The sequence below is a fragment of the Diadema setosum genome, chromosome 6 (assembly GCF_964275005.1).
Source record: "Diadema setosum chromosome 6, eeDiaSeto1, whole genome shotgun sequence".
In the NCBI taxonomy this organism is placed as follows: domain Eukaryota; kingdom Metazoa; phylum Echinodermata; class Echinoidea; order Diadematoida; family Diadematidae; genus Diadema; species Diadema setosum.
In genome coordinates this window covers 16,763,363-16,782,144 of record NC_092690.1, presented here as the reverse complement: position 1 = coordinate 16,782,144, position 18,782 = coordinate 16,763,363, and the positions used below count along the sequence as shown (strand labels likewise).

Here is an 18,782-nt window from a genome sequence, read left to right as displayed (position 1 = left end):
GCAGCAGACATTTTATGGCGCTGGGCGCAGCCATGAGCTCAAATTGCGGTGTCTCAGCCGACCCCCCTGCTCTCCCCCACCCCACGGGCAACATGTTTATCGCGCACTTGTAACAAAGGTTCGCGCATTTAGCAAGCATTCGCGCACTCAGTACGAGACGCCTATTGGCTAAAACAACCATGCATCAGTGGGTGCGTTCGAGCGCTCTCCTAAAGTGAACTGTACCGTACCGTACCGCGCCAGGGGAGCGTTCGAACGCTCCTAAAGTGTACCGTACCGTACTGTACCGAGCCAAAAGTGGACCACTTCCCGATGTGCTCCAAAAGCGTACCAAAGCGTACCAAAAGTTCGTTGTAAAGCATGCGCGTATTATGCGCATACGTCACAATGCAAAAACATCATTCTCTTTGTTCGGGACAGCTGTAGGTAGGTCAAGCGCAAGGTGAATGACCTTCTTGCTACAAACACGCGTGACCTTTTCTAAAAATAACTCGAGAGGTACGCTTTCTCAACAGAGCATTCGAACGCTCCCAAACTAGCACAGTACGGTACGGTACGCTTTAGTTCAGTTCGCTTTGGTTCGCTTAAGAGCGTTCGAACGCACCCAGTTTTTCATTCCGCGCGCGTGAGAGGGGTGGGGAGAGAGGAGGGGGGGTCGGCTGAGACACCGCAGTATTAAATGGCGCTGCCCACACATGGCGCGTCACAGAATCGGTCAATACCTACAAGTACATCTAGGCCTAGCCTACATCCTAGACCTAGTTAGTACCATGGATATTTCATTCACATATATAGGGTCATTCAGTTGTAATGCTTTAAGACATGGTTACGATGTAGATTACACTTTTATTTAAAAAATATGAAAATACCTCATCAAAGGTACAAGTTGAAATTGTGAATATCACGACAAAAATATTCAATAAATTTCTAATACATTTCAGACATTTAAGAGTTTATTGAAATCATAAAAAACATTAAATTTAACAATATTTTATCTTTTTCACGAAGAGAATTTTAATAGCTTATGAATATATGAGCAAAAAAAAAAAAAAAAAACTCAGTAGAAACCAATAGAAGCCAACTGGCATCAACTGGTATCAAAATTTCAATGTTTTAGTTACTGGGTTTTAATCTGGAATGAAGTGGTAAGCAAGTCCAGTCAGGTATATAGGTTTCAAATTGTGTCATCTTTAAACTATTTGCACACAAACCGACACACACGCACGTACACACGCGCACACACACACACACACACACACACAAAACACAAACTAGCAATATTGTAGGAGTATCCTGTAGATTGCTCCCACAGACAGATACTCCCACAATGTTGATTTTCCGTTTCATGAAAGTCTTAAGAGAGTCTTTCTCTCTCCTAAGTCACACTTAGGAGAGACTTTGCTAAAAACCGTTTCATGAAAAAGCTATCGCATAAAGCTATCACATAAACTCAGACTTAGGAGAGACTTTTTCTACAAACCATTTCATGAACGAAGCTAGCACATAAAGTCTCTCCTAACTTGGCAAAGCTATCACATAAATCTAGGAGTGGTCAGGAGCACTCCTAAGTTTATGTGATAGCTTTTTTAGAGTCATTGTATCAAACTTTTTTCTCATTTTTGGAGTAATTGACCCCAAATTTGGCATGTGTGACCACTGTCAAAGGTAGATGTGCAAGATATCTTTTTCGTTAATATCGCGTAATGCTTTGCCATGGCAACGACATATTTTCATAAAAATCATACAAATTATTGTGGATTACACTACTACACTCAGTTTTAAAGCAATGCAGTTGAAATTCAGCATAGAATCAGATCAATGTAATGTGTAGTTGTGCAAGACGCTTTTTTCCCTGTGTGGATGTGAAGAAATCTGTTGCCATGGCAACAAGTTTTTTCTATACCAATCATACAAAGAAATATGTGGATTGATCTAACTTCGTATAGTTTTTTAGCATTTGACCTAAATTTTGGCACATGTGACCGCTACAGTATGTAGATGTGCAAAACTAATCTTTTGTTGATGTTGAACAATGCGTTGCCATGGTAACAGCATTTTTTTTCACTTAAAAGCATCTAAAATATTGTGAATTCAGATAAATTTGTCAGTCTTTGAGCAATGGCTTGAAATTTGGCACATGTGACCGGTATAGTACGTAGATGTGCAAACTTCATTTTTCGTCATTGTTGAACAATGCGTTGCCATGGTAACAACAGACTTTGAATAAAAAGCATACAAAACTATTGTGGATTCAGCCATCTCCCTCAGCTTTTGAGCATTTGGCTTGAAATTTGGCACATGTGACCACTATGATATGCAGTTGTGCAAACTTCAATCTTTCATAGATATGGAACATTGTGTTGCCATGGTAACAGCATTTTCAATGAATATAATACAAAAAATTTGTGGATTCAGTTTACTCCTTCAGTATTTGAGCATTTTACTTGAAATTTGGCACATGAGACTGCTAAAGTACATTGACTGATGTGCGAATTTCTTCTTTGATCGTTGTCAATGTGTTGCCATGGTAACAGAGTATTTTGAATGAAAATCATATAAAAATACTGTGGATTCAGCTAACTTCCTCAGCTTTTGAGCATTTGACTTGATATTTGACACATGTGACAGTCATAATATGTATTTGTGCAAACCTTTCTTTCAAATTTTCTTCCATTAATATTGGACAGTGTGTTGCCATGGTAACATCATTTTTTAATGAAAATCATAGGACTTACCAGTTTATTCATCCAACTCCCTCAGTTTTCGAGCACTTGATTTGCGATACGTAATTATGACACATAATTTAATGACGAACAGATTTTTTTAATAAACAAAACATGACTTTATTCTATGTTGAACAATGCGTTCCCATGGTAACAACTTTTTATAAAAAATAAAACCGTATAAAGTTAGTGCTGGTTGAACGAACTCCCTCAGTTGGAGGTGGGGGTAAAAATCACAATGAGTGATAGTTCAAGTTTCTGCAGGTATTCATGGTTTCATACTTGGATTTGATTTTACTCATCAATTGCCACAATTGAAACACATTTCATTTAAAGATGCATAATGATAAGCGCCGATAATGATTCAATTATTTAATTCATTCACCACTATCAATTTCATACTCATTAACCCTATTAAGCCCAAGCTATTTTGACCCTTCCCAGGCCCGGGGGGGGGGGGGGGCACATTGTGCCCCCCTATATAACTTTGTTATTGTTTGATGTCTCATCGTCATATCTAGCACATGGGTAGAGCAACTCATACTCTACATGACCGCATACTTGAGTTGTTTCAAGGTCACCCATAGAGGGCGCTATTTATCAAAATATAAAGAAATACATAGGAAATATGCTAAAAACATGATTTTTTTGTATAATTTCTTTATCCCCAGTATATATGTCTTATCATAGACCAATATTTTTCATATTTGCCACAAATGATGTGCAAATCAAAGCTGATTATTTGTTATGGTTGAAATTTCTCAAGGTCACCACATGGGGGCGCTATTCATAACAAAATAAAGAAATACATTATGAGACCTATGATGTATTGTTTGGGATAGGTACATGCATAGTAATCATATTTCATATTCCCATAATATTGGAATTTTAAGTTTGCAGATTGATAATGTGATAAACATCTGACGACCGCATCCCAAAAAAGCTTTTCTATGGGGAACTCGCTGATGGGAATAAGCGTAAGGTGGGAGGACAAAAGAAGCGCTTCAAAGACAACCTGAAGTTCTACCTAAAAGACTTCTCCATCAACACCGAGTCCTGGGAGACACTTCCTGGCGCCCTTCCTGGCGCCACGCTATTGCTGTAGGGGCCCGTAGAGCAGAGGAGCAGCGCGTCAAGCAGGCAGAGCACAAACGCCAGATGCGAAAAGCAAGGGCAGCCAACCCCAGCAGTGTAGCCCCTACCCACTTCTGCCCTACCTGTGGGAGAGGCTTTCTTGCCCAGATTGGCCTCATCAGCCACCTCCGAACCCATCGAGCCAATTGATGTCAATGGTCATCCTCGAGAACGAGGGACGAACACACACACAAACAAATGATATTAGAGGTATAACTTGGGTGAAGGAATCAAAATGACACAAAATAGAACGTCAATCTTTGGAAAATACTGTTATTTTCAAGCATCTCTATTATATCTATTGTTTTATGCTGTTGGCACAGAAAAACAAAGGAAATAATAGGAAAAACATTTCAAGGCCATAATTACTTCACATTCTGCTTCTTCAGCAAATTTCAGCCAAGAAACGCCCATTTCATACATTATAATATTGTAAATTTGAATTGGAATAGAAAAATACGCAAAAATCTGACTGAGATGGTTGTCAGTTTATAGTTGCCATGGCAACCAGCAATATCAAATATAGCTAAATTATATATCAAAACGTTCGGAATAAGATTTTAGGAAAAGTCACCAAATTTGGTTAAAATTGGATAAAGGGCGAAGGAGTGGCGAATGAAAATCTGGTAGGGGGGGCACAATGTGCCCCCCCCCCCCTTGGGCTTTATAGGGTTAATATTAGTTCCACACAATTTAACTACATGTCATGTGACAGATTATGTAACTGCAGAAACTATTGAAACAGTTGTTGCTGTCAAATTTTCATATTCTGGTTGCCTGATTCATTGGAAAATCTGATCTTGAAAACATGTATTTCATTATTCAATACCGTCATAATCACAGCACAATTATCATAACCACAATGATGATACTGGTAAGAGTCTTTGTGAAATTATTATCACTCACAGTATTTTCTGGTATTACACTCTACTTCATTTCTACATAATAAGTTATTCTTAATTATATCTTTCTGATCAAATTATAATTGCCCGCATAGATATAATTTTCTAACTTGGTTACATAAAGTTTGCCGTCACACGCCTGGAAACAATAACAAAAATAATGCACTGCAACGTTCACTGATGTATTTATGTTTGGATCACTTATACCTCAACACATCTTTCATAATCATTTGAAATATTTTCATGGTTTATTAATCAAATTGTGAAAGCAGCTGAACTTCAAGCAATTCTATCATTGCAAATATTTGGTAAGCATACAATGATATGTGTTGCAATCCACTGTTTTTGCACTCTGAGGTTCCCTACATCAGAATACTAATTATGATAATAGTACTAATAATAATGACCTTGTCTGCTACACAATAGCTTTTATTCATCAAAGCAATCAGAAATCAGACTGTTATGTGCTGACAGAGATTTGCATTTGTCCATTTTAAAATGGTTTCTTCCACTTTACTATAAATCTTCTTTTCGGTTTTTTTTTTTAATCTTTTTTTTATTTATTTATTTTTTTTTTTAGTGTGCTTCGATTCACCCATTTGCTTTTCACCGACTTTTTTGCATGCTTAGCTGTTCTGTTTTGTTTTGCAATGCATTTGTTTCTCTTTTCTTCTAAGGGGGATTTGTCTCATTTCTGGTTTTGGTTAATGCCTGGCAAAGCACTTATGCCATCACCAATGGACTCATCTATGACAAAACTCTGAGTGAAGTTCAGCAGTCAAACTGCAATAGTCTGATTGTAGCTTCATATCTAACACTGCAATTGTGACTCTGCATCACAAAACCCCCAAAAAGTCACAAAAAGTCACCAAACATGGATTTCTGGTTAAAGGGATGGTGTAGTTTTGGTTGAGACCTGGTTTCAGATTTTTTTGTGTGTGTGTGATATAATGAGAAACCTCTTCTGAAATATGAAAGGGCACATAATTCCAAGAAGAATTCAATGTTTACTTGATGAAATTGGTTTTGAAATGGCTGAAATATGCAAAATAAAGCGATTCCTAATAAAAGGTGAAACCAACCTTTCATTAGAATCGCTTTTACTTTGTTTTACTTTGTTTTCGGATGTCTCAGCCATTTAAAAATCGATTTTCATCAAATGAACTTTGAATTCCTCTGAGAATGGTATGCTCTGTAGCACTTCATTAGTGGTTTCTTAGTATCTTCCAAAAAGTTAAAAGCTCAATCCTCTTTCTGAAAGAGCAGACTCTAAGATTTAAAATGATGTACAACTCAATTCAGATGGACTCTCCTAACCTATTTGTATATTAGAAAAGCACAACCTCTGCAAAATCATAATCCTTTCCATGTTAGTTCCGACTTCCAGTTGTTTTGCTGGTTGTGAAACATTGATGTGTATACTACGTAAAAGATTACAGCCGAAATAATTAATGAAATCATCGTGATGTTCATATTATTTCACACTGTATTTTACAAATGAATAATTTCATTCTTTCAGAATGGTCCGTTATAATGAGGAAGAGATAGTCGTAAAAAGGATCACGAATTCAACCATGTCGTGTACCTTTCAAGGACACATGTACAAAATGCGAAGAGATTTTGGGGAGAAAAATACAAAATGCATTTTCAACCCCTGCTGGTGCAAACATCATGGAATACAGCCTAAATAATTAATAATGTAATCATCGCGATCCCGCTGGGCGCACACAGCGTAAAATAAGTTTAATAATGCATGTTACTCTGCTTGCACCCATGTTCAGAAAAAAAGTAACACATGTTTTTAATACAATGTGATTTTGTTTATTAAAATTTTATACTGTGTTTCACAAATGATATTTTCATTCTTTCAGAATGGTTCAATACACGAGGAAGAGATACGTGTAGAAAGGATTACGAATTCAACCCTGCCGTGCACTTTTCGAGAAGGCATGCACAACACACGCGAAGAGATTTTTCAGAAGAAAAACAAAGAACGCGTTTTCAACCCCTTCTTTTTTTTTTATTCTTTTGGTATCAACTCACAAATGATTCCTTTTTATCCTTTCTCAATAATAATGATCCATTTACTTGTGTAATAACAACACAAAGACTGCTCATAAGTTTGATTGCTTGGTATATGTGACTCCATGCTTATGTTTTCTTTGTTTTTAGTGCGTACGGTTATAACGAGGAACCGGTTATAACGAGGCAATATTGGCGGTCCCACGGACCTCGTTATAACGGGGTTTCACTGTATATACATTGATTTTGAAAGATTAAATTCATATATATATATATATATATTTACAGCCGTAAAAACTATCATATGTTGCATTCAACCTGTCTGCATCACCCTCGGCAAGCTCCATGCCTTGAGAATCTATATGAAAGAAAAAAGAAATACAAATATGGAAAAACAAATATTGGTTACATACTGAAATTTTATGACACGCCATTCATCCCCTCTGCCTGACATTATACAGAGTGTTAAATATGTGGGCTTACAGTTGAATGAATACACACACGACTGGCACACATATCATTACACAGAACTACTTTTCAGCAATTTCTTATACAGTATATTAGAAACAGTTTAACAGCATCTACGAAAAAAAACTAAGAAAATCGTCTGGGATGTCATACACAAGAATTAGTGTAGCAGATTCTTCCTGATAACAAAAAAGGTGTGACACAGACTCAAAATGAGAATGTGATTGTGACTTTAAACACTCGTGTGACAGAACGTTATACATTCATGACTTTTTAAAAAGGATTGTAACTTATGTCAGGCAAGCTGGGGGTTCCAAAATAAACAGAAAGATGATTCAATGGGTTATGCAATAAATCAGCTGCATTGCTATGTCAGTGCGTTAATCAACTAATGTAAGCCGTACTGAATTCCCAATTGTGGCTGATATAGACATAAACATTAAATCAACTCCCAACTGGGGTGTATAAATGCACTAATTTCTTCATTTCTCGTATGGAACAGTTCACATATAGAGGTGACATTGTTTGTCCACCAAGTCTACAATAATTGCTAAAATAAGAAAGACCGAATTACCTGTAACTGATATGTCATCAACAGAGGTTGCCCTTTTTCAACTGTTATTCAAGTTGTTTATTTTGTAAAATCTTTATACTTTCAAGTTTAATTTGAGAAAAGCATACCTGTGTTCTGTCGTAGATAAGATGCTGCTATACAGTTTGTAGTCCAATTGTAGTCTGACTCTGACCTGGGTGAAGTTCAGCTGCAGTTGTCTGTCCCAAGGCTTGGTGAGGTTCAGCTCTCTTCAGGCCTTTGGGTGTGCAAATTTAAGAACAGTTAAATACCATACAAACAGAAACATCGGATGCACAAATGGGATAGTTGGAAAATATTTGAGATGAGTGTACATCTTTATTAAAACAAGCAATAATAACAAAATGTTCATTAATGATTATCAATTTTGTAAGATATATTATGTGAACAACAAGTTGTAATTGCCAGTTTTCAAAGTTTGAATCACTATGTAATGAGCCCCTGTTAGCAAATTGTAAGAGTATGAGGTAATTTTAGTAATGAATGAGAGGGTAAATTAATAACAAGCATTCACTTTATTCAGTTGGCAGCAGAATTATTCACCCCCCTTGCATTATGGACACTATAGCAAAATAAATAACATTACAATTACTAAATCATATACAAGTGGTGAACAGATAGTTTATGACAAATGCCTACCTGATCAATAGTCTTTGATTTGCATATAGTTAGAAACTTTGATCATTCATGCATGAAGAGATAAGGTCCAGTGAGCACATTATGGTCATTTCAGACCTTTCTGTGATCACTGAAGCATGACGTGTTATGGTCTGATGATAACGATTAATTTCTTTTGTTTTTATGGAATTTTAAATAGTATCTTGCCATTCTATGCACAACTCTTAGCATTTCATTGGGTTATATTCATTTTGACATGACTTAAACTTTGAATTATTAATATCACGGCTAAACCTCTGTACAAACTCTGTGGTGGCAACTTTCACTAGAAATGAGTTCATTTAGATATTTTTGTACAACGAAAAATGCCAATTGAAATATTAAGAATCCTACATCAAATTCCATCATATTGTGTCACCTATCAAAACATTGAGTGAACAAACCATATTCAACGAAGCATTTCAGTGATCACTGAAAGGACTGAAAATGACCATAAATGTGCTCATTGGACCATATCTCTTTATACATGAATGATCAAAGTTTGTAACTATATGCAAATCAAAGGCTACTGATCTGTTATTTACTTGTAGCAAACTATCTGATCACCACTTGTATGATTTAGAAATGATCTCAGTTATAATGTAATTCATTATGCCAGAGTGTCCAACATGCAAGAGAGGGGCTGAATAATTTTGCTGCCAACTGTAGATGATCAAGATAACATGATTTCTCAACTTGCTTCAATAGCTAAAAATAATCATTTAACACACCAAATGAAGATGGTGGAATATCCATGACACTGTCACTTGACTTTTCCATTTGCATCTTGCCCCCAGTCCTTAACTCTGAAGTGGATGAAGTTCACATGTTGTCTGGTCCTTGGCTGTTTGGAGTTTATTCAATATACAAGAACAGTTAATATCTTACAAACAAAACAATAGTGCAGGACATGGGACATTAGAAAGTATGTTAGAGATGGTTGCTTTGCCTTTGCTATAACAAGCTATAGCAATCAAATTGAAAAGCCCTACCATTGATTTTGAAAGAATGAATTCACTAGTATCTACTGATCCATAAGCTATGAATATGACTTTTCACAGTTTAAAATGATTAGCTATGTCGAATATTCTTGTTTCAAACATTGTAAGAGCATAAGGTGGTTTTGATACTAGAAAAGGGAGAGGGTAAATAAACAATCATAGTAGGGCCTACATTATTAAGATAACGTGACTGCTAAAGTTTGTTTCAGGAGCTTGATACATGTAGGCATGCAGGTACCCCCCCCCCCCCCCTTCCATGAATTACCTCTTTTCAATTGGATCAGTATGTAATATTCTACAGACAGTGAAATAAAAAATGCAAAAAACAGTTGTTTCTAGAAGGGTCACTATTCACTGGATAACAATGTTTGTTTTCAATTACCAAGATGGACATTACAGCAAACATTGTTTTCAATATTTCCTGTCTAACACTATTCAACTAAAAATCCAGAGACAATTTGATGTCCAAATGTAAATAATGTTGCAATTGTAGTATTTTAAAATATACAGATATGTTGTCTGCTAAAATAGTATTATAAGCTAAAATACTTGCATTCTGTTGAAGGTGACCATGCTGGTAGATACATCGTAAGTCTCGACGAAGTTCAGTAGCAGTCTAGCTGTGGAGAAGATGGAAGTTCAGCAGTTTGGTTCTGTGTTCAGTGAAGTTCAGCAACTGACTCTGGGCTTTATTAGATGAAGAAGTCTGATTGTAGCAGTCTGACTGATGTTCCATATCTAACATTATAATTAAAAATGTGAATACAAAATAGAAAATGTGTTTTCAAACTGTTGTTTGATTATACAAGATTTTACACACAATATCTAGAATCTGCATGAAATTTGAAATCAGTTCACATGTTTTTGCAGTTTAAATATATAAAGGATCTTATATTATTATTTTTTTGGGGGGGATGATTAAAAGACATAATACTAGTATTTGAGTTGTCTCAATTCAACATGTGTAAGCCTATAGTTTAGGGTATTATGACTTCTTGAGGTTCTAGATCTTGTCGCTAGGCATCCATGTTGCAAGGTCTACATCTACCTAAGATCTGGTGTACCAGCTGTACTGTGGCTTCACATTCGGGTTGATCACAGTTACAGCCTGAGATGCAGCCACAGTCTGACTCTGATCATCAACTGTTGTCATGTCATCATCATCAGTTAAATTGCTAAAAGAAGTTGTGTAAGCGGTATTAGCATCGGAGTATGGACCTATAGAATCTACTAACTGCCTAGATAGATAGCACTATTAAGAAGACCTATTAACTTCCTTACTGATGAGTGATAGGCCTACTTATGTTAATGATAATATGTCTAAGAATATCAAGGCAAAGGGTCTAGTCTGGTTATACTTTTGGTATACACTGGTTAAGTAGTATCTAGGTCAGTAGGTGCTACTCAGGATCACTATACCACTGGATTCTAGATCTATAGACATCTGGTAGTATAGCAGTAGAATTCTAGAGGTTCCATGCCAATGAATTTAGGTAAACATCATTCTCTATCTTATTGTGACACATGCATTGCGATTACAGTGCTGTATGCACTTAGAATTGTTGAAGATAGCTTTCAAGTCTGAACCAAGATCTGAACCATGGTTTCCAATTCATATTCTGTGTAGACCTGGATCTACGTACTACTACTAGGCCCTACTATTACTACCGTACTTGATCTAGTTAGTCTAACCACTGTCGGACTCTCCAGATAGTACTACCGGCCCTAACCCCAGGGCACTCCCTGTTAGTTGTACCAGTACACAGTGCTTCGCGTTCGGGCTGGTCGCAGTTACATTTGTATAACCCCTAACCCCTAGTATTTTACAAGTTTTTGTTGTAGACCTATATTAGTAACGTTAGATAGTAACATTAGGACTTGTAAACGTAACAATGACACAGGTAACGTACAGCTGGTTCTCTGTAGTGTAAATGCTAACGCTATAAGTTCACGTTAGGGCCTAAACTAAAAAACATTAGGCTTAGGCTAGGCCCATAATTCTGTTGGACAAAATAACCTGAGATTTTCTAGACTAAAAAAAAACCCCAGATCTTTCCTGTCGATTTGACACAAAACAGAAAATTTGTATCACTTCTGAATACTATCCACACAGCTAGTGACAGTGTAATTATTCAATGTTAGACACGTCTTCAAAAATATAATATTAATAATAAAATGCAGACCAATTCTTTACTTATGAAATTTCCGGTTTCTTCTTCGATCCCTTCACTATTCACGCCTTAAGTTACCTGCAATTCACCCATACATGAACAAATCGGGCAATTGCTCTCATGAAATATCTGCACGCTAAAAATCAACCCACAAACATTTCACTATTACTTGTAGAAGTTGTAGTAGCCCTAGACCCTACCATGCTAACATTAACAAACTACCTAGGCCTAACTCAGCTGGCCATTTGGTCATTCAAACAAACGGCGATGTGCCTACGTGGGACTATTGTGATAACGCTACTACCGTTAAGATTAGATCTACATCTAGCTAGCCCTTGGAGAATTGTAGAAGATTCGAACAAAAATATATCCAAATAATATCACATTATGAATCCACATGCATTACTTTTTAATTGCAGGCAGCTTTAAATATACTCACTAATAGAAATATGTACTGGTAGCGGTGTAGAATGCAACTTAGCCTTCAGGATCTTGCCTCCGTCGTAGATCTGTTACCTCTGCGCTGTATACACTGTGTGTATACGTGCTATGTCTAGGTAGCGAGTGCTCACCGCATGTAACACAATAGGGAGAATACGTTAATGATATGCTAATGATATGTTAATTAGTATTACCCTCGAACATGACGATTGAAAAAATTAAAGTCTCTCATAGCTTAGGAGAGACTTCGTGAAATGGTTTTTACTTCTCTGTGAAAGTCTCTCCTAGCTTAAGAGCGGCTTGGCCATTTTAAGATTTATGTGATAGCTTTTATGTGATAGCTTCATGAAACGGACCCCGGTATTGACGGAATAAAGGGAAACGTAAGAAAATTATGTCAAAATACGTCCACAATGTAGCTATTGCTTATATATATATATATATATATATATATATATATATATATATATACTGTATATGTAGACAATGCTGTGTCTGTGTGTGTGTGTGTGTGTGTGTGTGTGTGTGTTGCCCCCCCCCCCCCCCCCTTCCATTCCTAAAACGGAGAACACCCTACAGTAATTCTTGGTACCCCCTACAAAATCGTAAGGTTCGGCCATCCTTCCATACGTAGGCCTATACACACCAGTGTTGCCAGATGGTGATTTCGGGAACCAAAAAGGGTGAAATTTGGTGATTTTTGAAGTTGTTTGGTGACAAAATTTTAGCCTGGTAACCAAATCAAAACTTGGTGATTTTTGGTAACTTTTTGGTGATTTTTAGACCAATGAAAAATAATCACACCAATTGAAAACGAAAATGCATTTTGCCCAAAGTTTTCCCCTTATTTCCTGCAGAAACATAACATCCATGTGCCCCCTTTTTGTCACAGCGACACACACAAACACTCATAGTCATATATCCACACACATCGTACACATTTTGCACTAAGTGTGTGTGACTACGGCGCGCCGAAAATTGCACTGAGACTCGCGCAGAGTGTTTGATAAAGGTTTATTGATATAATTTTTTCTTGAAATTGAAGCCTTACCTACGCTTTTCCAAATTTGGTGATTTTTGATGGCTTTTGGTGATTTTTTACAAGCCTTTTGGTGATTTTGCTCTGTTGGGACCTGGCAACGCTGATACACACACACATCGTCACATACATACACACATACACGCGTACATGCACAGACTTTTTTCTTTGTCCATGAAAATTTACCAACTTAGAAAGGCACGTAACAAAATTACCCAAGTACTGGTAAGAAATACACAGGCTTAATGTGCAAAATAATGTTGGTAAAATATACAAGGCGAATTTCTACCCAAGTATCAGTTGCCCAACAAAAATTACCCAACACGCAAAGGGAATGCGTCACTTACACAACAGCGGGGCAAAAACTACCCAACTCTCCATTACCAATTCTGTTGGTAAATATTCGCCCAATATTTAAGTAAAAATAATTTCCCAATGTTGGTTTAATTACCTAAAAGCTCAATTGGGCGATAATTGCCCAGAATGATGATTTTTACCCAACTAAATTTACCCAATATTTTAAGAGTGTACATTCATGCACACAAGCCACGTGAAAAATCACTCGAGGAAGTATGTGCGCTCGCACATGATAATTGAGTGTCCGTTTGTGTGTATGTTTGTGTGTGCGTGGGTGTGTCTGTGTGTGTACGCGAGCGCAAATAACCTGTGTACTGTATCTAGCTGTCTGCACCCACGGTTTCATGACATTTGCCATTTATTTAGACAAGGATGTGAAAAGGGAAACACTAAGGCAGAATTTCAGTTACTGGGTAGGGTACCTATAAAGTCAAGGCAACATTATTGAATGCATATAATAAAGGCTAATCTCTGACTTGCCGTTAGCAACAATAATACAGGGTACTTATGCGCCAATTCCACGTGACTAATGTGCTCAAAGCTAACGCAGTGAGAAAAAAAAAATGAATTAGTACTGTATGAAATACAAAATGCATTACAAGTACAATCTAGTACATGTAATAATAATAATAATAACAGAGAGACTCTTATATAAAGCGCTCATTCTGCCTAAAAAGATACTCATGGCGCTGTAGAACAGAGTACATATGTATCACGTTACAGCAGATCGAGTATCACAGAAAAGATATAAGAACAATAAACAAACAATATACGTACATATATACATACAGGTAAATAATTAAATAAATAAATAGGCCCCTTTCCCTAGCCTTAGTACACTTTTCAGATTGACAAAAAATTCTGAATAATTTCTGAGTGCACAAGACATCACTTAAATTAAAAAACTCAAATGTTCCCTCATGTACATGGGGAATATCCCCTTTTTGCATTTTTGCTTTTTGCATTTTGCGATATTGCATTAACAACTTCGAAATACATGCAGTACTTGCAACTTGTACAGAAACAGCTGAGAACTGATACAAATACGACTACGTTTTCCCTTTCAATACACCCAAAATTATCCAAATTCAATGAGATGACATAATGGTTATGACTGGAGTATAAATAACATGAAATGGCGTCTTGCAAGATTATCACTGAAGAAACAATGAGATGAAAAAGAGTCAGTTGCATTGCTTTCAGGTCCCTTGTGTCCCTTTGTGTTTTTGCAGTTTGCGCCTTTGACATCCAGTGCGTCCGTTTCGAAGGAGGTAAAGGATAAACAGGTAAGTAGTCTTTCCACAGATTTCAGTCAGACTGACAAGATCGCCCCTCATGCAAGCGGAACTACTGGTAGACCTAAATTTCTGCAGCAGCAGACATCAAAGCCAAGTCCCGTCGCTCAACGCACCAAGAGGCCACGCAGTCACCATACGATATCTGTGGTAAGCTAGGACCCGGCCACGTCGGAATCCCAGCACGGCGTCATCGAAGAGATCGTCAGGAAGGTGATACCACACTTTCAGTTAGCCGAGAAGCGTATCCTAAGTACCAGACCAGCAAAAGGTTTACATCTTCGAGCCCAAGTGGCTTTCCGAGATGCGTTTCCCGCCACGATTCTATCGTATACGCCCATGATGAGGGAAATCAGCTGTTAATCCCCATGTACAAGCTGGTCAACCAGTTTGCGGTTGAAGATTTGCAGAAAGCCACGAGGAACGAAAAAAAAGAAGGCTGGGTCTCAGCACGTCTCTGGTCCTGAGCCACCCTTTGAGCGTTCTCTTAAAAAAACACTCGTTAGACACTGGTCGTCCTCTCCCGTCATCAGGACCACCGTGTCCCTTCTAAAAATCAAAACCCACCAGCACGCCAAATCTCCCCTTCTCCTCCACATCCTCGATCACAAACTCCTCCTCTGTCCCTACCACTTCCTCCATCTTGTTTCCTTCCTTCATCTTGCCCTAATCATCATTCCCCTTCGTCTGAATCCTCTCTTCCTGCATCTCGAGGCCCTCAGAAATCCAAGTCTCTACCCCAGTCTCCTCACCCTGTCCAAACTCTACCATCTCGCCACCTCCCGAGAACTCATTCTTGTCCTCCTTCTGGCTCCTCAACGACCTCTCGGAAGAGGAAGATTGAGTCTAACCCCGACAATCCTTTCTTTCCTCCCTTTCAGAAGAAGAAACTCTCCAAGTGTAGTGCGAGATATCACTGACATTGTTTGACCATTTGGATATACATAGCACATCATACCTTCGTCTTATTGGCAAATGCTATTGAGACTTTGGGGCTTTATTTATCCTGACAACCCGCGAATGTATGCCAATAGCGTCAGAAAGGTATGAAGACAGAAAGTCCCACTCATTTCCAGTTTCACGGAGACATCGACAGGAACAAGTAAGCTTCCCAAGCATATGGGGCAAGAGAGCAAACAAGAATCAAAGAAGTTTTTGCAAACTCCTGATTCCTGACCAACAAAACCGAGATAAATTATATAAGGACAAGAAAACAATAGTAAACATCATTATGACGATAATAATGACAAAATTTAGAACTGAATTGAAATGAATGATTCAGAAAAATAGTGAAAAAGAATGTCATCACTCCAATTACTACATTTGATAAGAGTATTAATCCAACGATTATTATTATTATTATCATCATCATCATTACTTGTCATTAGTTATCACCATTATCAGTAGTAGTGAGTAGTAGTAGTGGCAGTAATATCTTCATACCAAAATGTAAGACAAAAATGAAATAAGACTGCAAGCATACACGGAGTAACATTCAGTAATTGTATTGCAAGCCTGCATTTATTTTTTAAATAAATACATGTATCTCAGATCAAAGGCATAATCTCTTAAATGGTGATTCCTGCACAACCCTGTATCTACAAACTTGTATTGATGTCAACATCAGTAACAGCACATAGAAAGGCCTGAAAAAGACATTGATCTCAAATAGCAAAGAGTAATATGGAATGTAAAATGGGTAAATTTTTTTTTCTATTTCTTCTTCTTCTTGTCTGGTGCATGTGCAAGCACACTCATCTATCATGGAGAAGAAGACACTAATGACTGTCATAGGTCTGGGAATTTCTACTGTTGGGAGTTTCTTGAATGTCATAAACATTTTTAATGCCCAACGTGCACTCAAACACATAAATATCTGTTGATAAAAGAATAATTGTTGGTACCAGCTACATATATTGTCTTGATCGGGACATTGGTATGTTCTGAATACATGTACCTCATAATCCATACAATGTGTTCACTGTCGAGATGAACCACAAAGCAGCTACAATCATACCATTTCACTGTGCTAACACCTGTCTTCAAACAAAAGAAGTACTACATTGTACTTTAGTTCCGCAATTAAAGCCTTATGGAAGATCCCTATTCCACTACACTTTTACTGACAGAGGTAATGCCAGAATACATAGTGTGAAGTGAAAATAGCAGAGGACTTCAAAGTTACACTCGTCTTCTAAACTGCAGTTTTTGGCTACATTTTACTGCAATATCATCAATTGTCCCTGTCAAAATGAATCCGACATTGGTGATATAGTATATTCTGTTTTGGTGTCAATAGAGGGAGCTGGTGAGATGTAGACAAATATTTTGGAATAATAATTCAAATACGATTTGAATAGTATGTGACAGGAATGTATGGTTAGGGTGTGAGTGTGAAGTGAGTGAGCAGCGAGAGTGAACAGTTGCATTTGAGGCTTGCTGGCGAGAAGGTGCGCAGACGGGTTGACAAGCCAAGAACAGGGCCTGAGCATTATTGCATTTAATTCGGCTGCGTCGCTTGGTGCATTCCCCGTAGACACCGCTGGCCATCACTCAAAAAAGGAAAAGGGACCGAGAAGCTGTAAGTTTTGCAGAATTTCATACTGTTACTTCATTTAGCACCCGGTAGGAAAGAAGGTTTTTTTTTTTTTTTTTTTGAATCGATTAGAATAGTAGCCAGGAAATGTTAACGTTAAAGAGTATAAAGCAAATACACCACGTGGGGTTCTCGAAATAAAGCTTGAAATGATGTTTGGTTTTTGTGTACGTAACGAGCCAAAATATTTAAGCCAGAGAGAGAACTGGTCTGGTAGTGAGAGGGTTAGGTTGTTTGCATTACCTCAAAAGTGAGATTGTTTGAGTAAAAGAAATAGCAATTAGATTTTAATCCTGAACGATGAGTTTTGTTGTTGGTGTAATTGCTACGACATTTTTTTTGGATAATTGTAATAATTATGATAATAATTATGATATTAGGAATATTATCGATTTGTGTTGATACACATATCTACACCAAGGACGATATGTATGAGGATCGATAACGTGTAGCTGTGAATCGATTCAGACACTGAAATTAATGGTAAGAGAAAGTGTGTCTTCTCAGAAATTCGGATATGAATGTTAGAACGACGAGAGATACAGTGTAAAGAGCATATATACAAAGTTAGTAAAAGCAGCTAGAAAAGAGCGAGCTTTTACGGGAGAGATTGGTATTGTTTGGTAGAGTAATTCTATCGCTGGATAGTGATAACTGTCCCATTAATAGTGTGAATTTTAACTACTCGCAGAGGTTCAATAAGACGAATATGGCTATGCTTATGCTTTTTGTTGTATGGCAATTTATTGCAACAGAACCGAAATGTGCCATAAGCTTTTGTATTCTTTTGTAAGAAAGGTCAAAATGAACATGAAAGAAGAAAGTGATGTGTTAATAAGCTGAGAATGTTCGGATACACTTGTACCTTAACACAGCTCTGCAATGGTGAGCACAAATGTTATATTATAGGAGCTGAGGATTAATAGTTGGGTAGAAATTTATTTTGACAAGGGATTTGTTATATTTCTAGCCGTCCGTATCCAGGCGCTGAGTATCCGGACTTGTCTGAGGACGTATCCGGAGGCGGATACCACCCAGTCTTTGAGTCGTCGAGTAATCCCACGCCCAGCTGTGGACAGAACCAGGCAGACTCACGCGAACCGGACAATACCCACGCCAATCGACCGTGTGTATCCGGCCACGCCGTGCTGCCACGCCCGTATACACTTCACGCCGCGACGGACTGCAGGAACAGGCGTCAGCCACCTCGCGTGAACCGCGTATCCGATGCCAGGATCCGGCTTCGCCTGAGCAACACTGTACAGTCATCGCGCGGTTATCGACACCGTGAAAGTGCCTTAGATATGTAGGGACTTTATTCATAGGGGTTTTTTTTCATACGTAGAAATGCACGTGCTCATATAGGGGCTTATTCGAAATGAGG

The 18,782-nt window shown here is 37.7% G+C and overlaps 1 long non-coding RNA gene across 1 annotated transcript; it reads right to left on the bottom strand.

Moving 5' to 3' along the window:
- Window positions 1–3,157: 3,157 nt before the first annotated feature.
- On the bottom strand, window positions 3,158–12,197 carry LOC140229458 (uncharacterized). Its single transcript, XR_011901304.1, has 5 exons — window positions 12,110–12,197; window positions 10,053–10,237; window positions 9,230–9,342; window positions 7,931–8,058; window positions 3,158–7,139 (listed from the first exon to the last, which is right to left on the bottom strand). It is a non-coding gene; the product is annotated as an uncharacterized lncRNA (long non-coding RNA).
- Window positions 12,198–18,782: the final 6,585 nt, after the last annotated feature.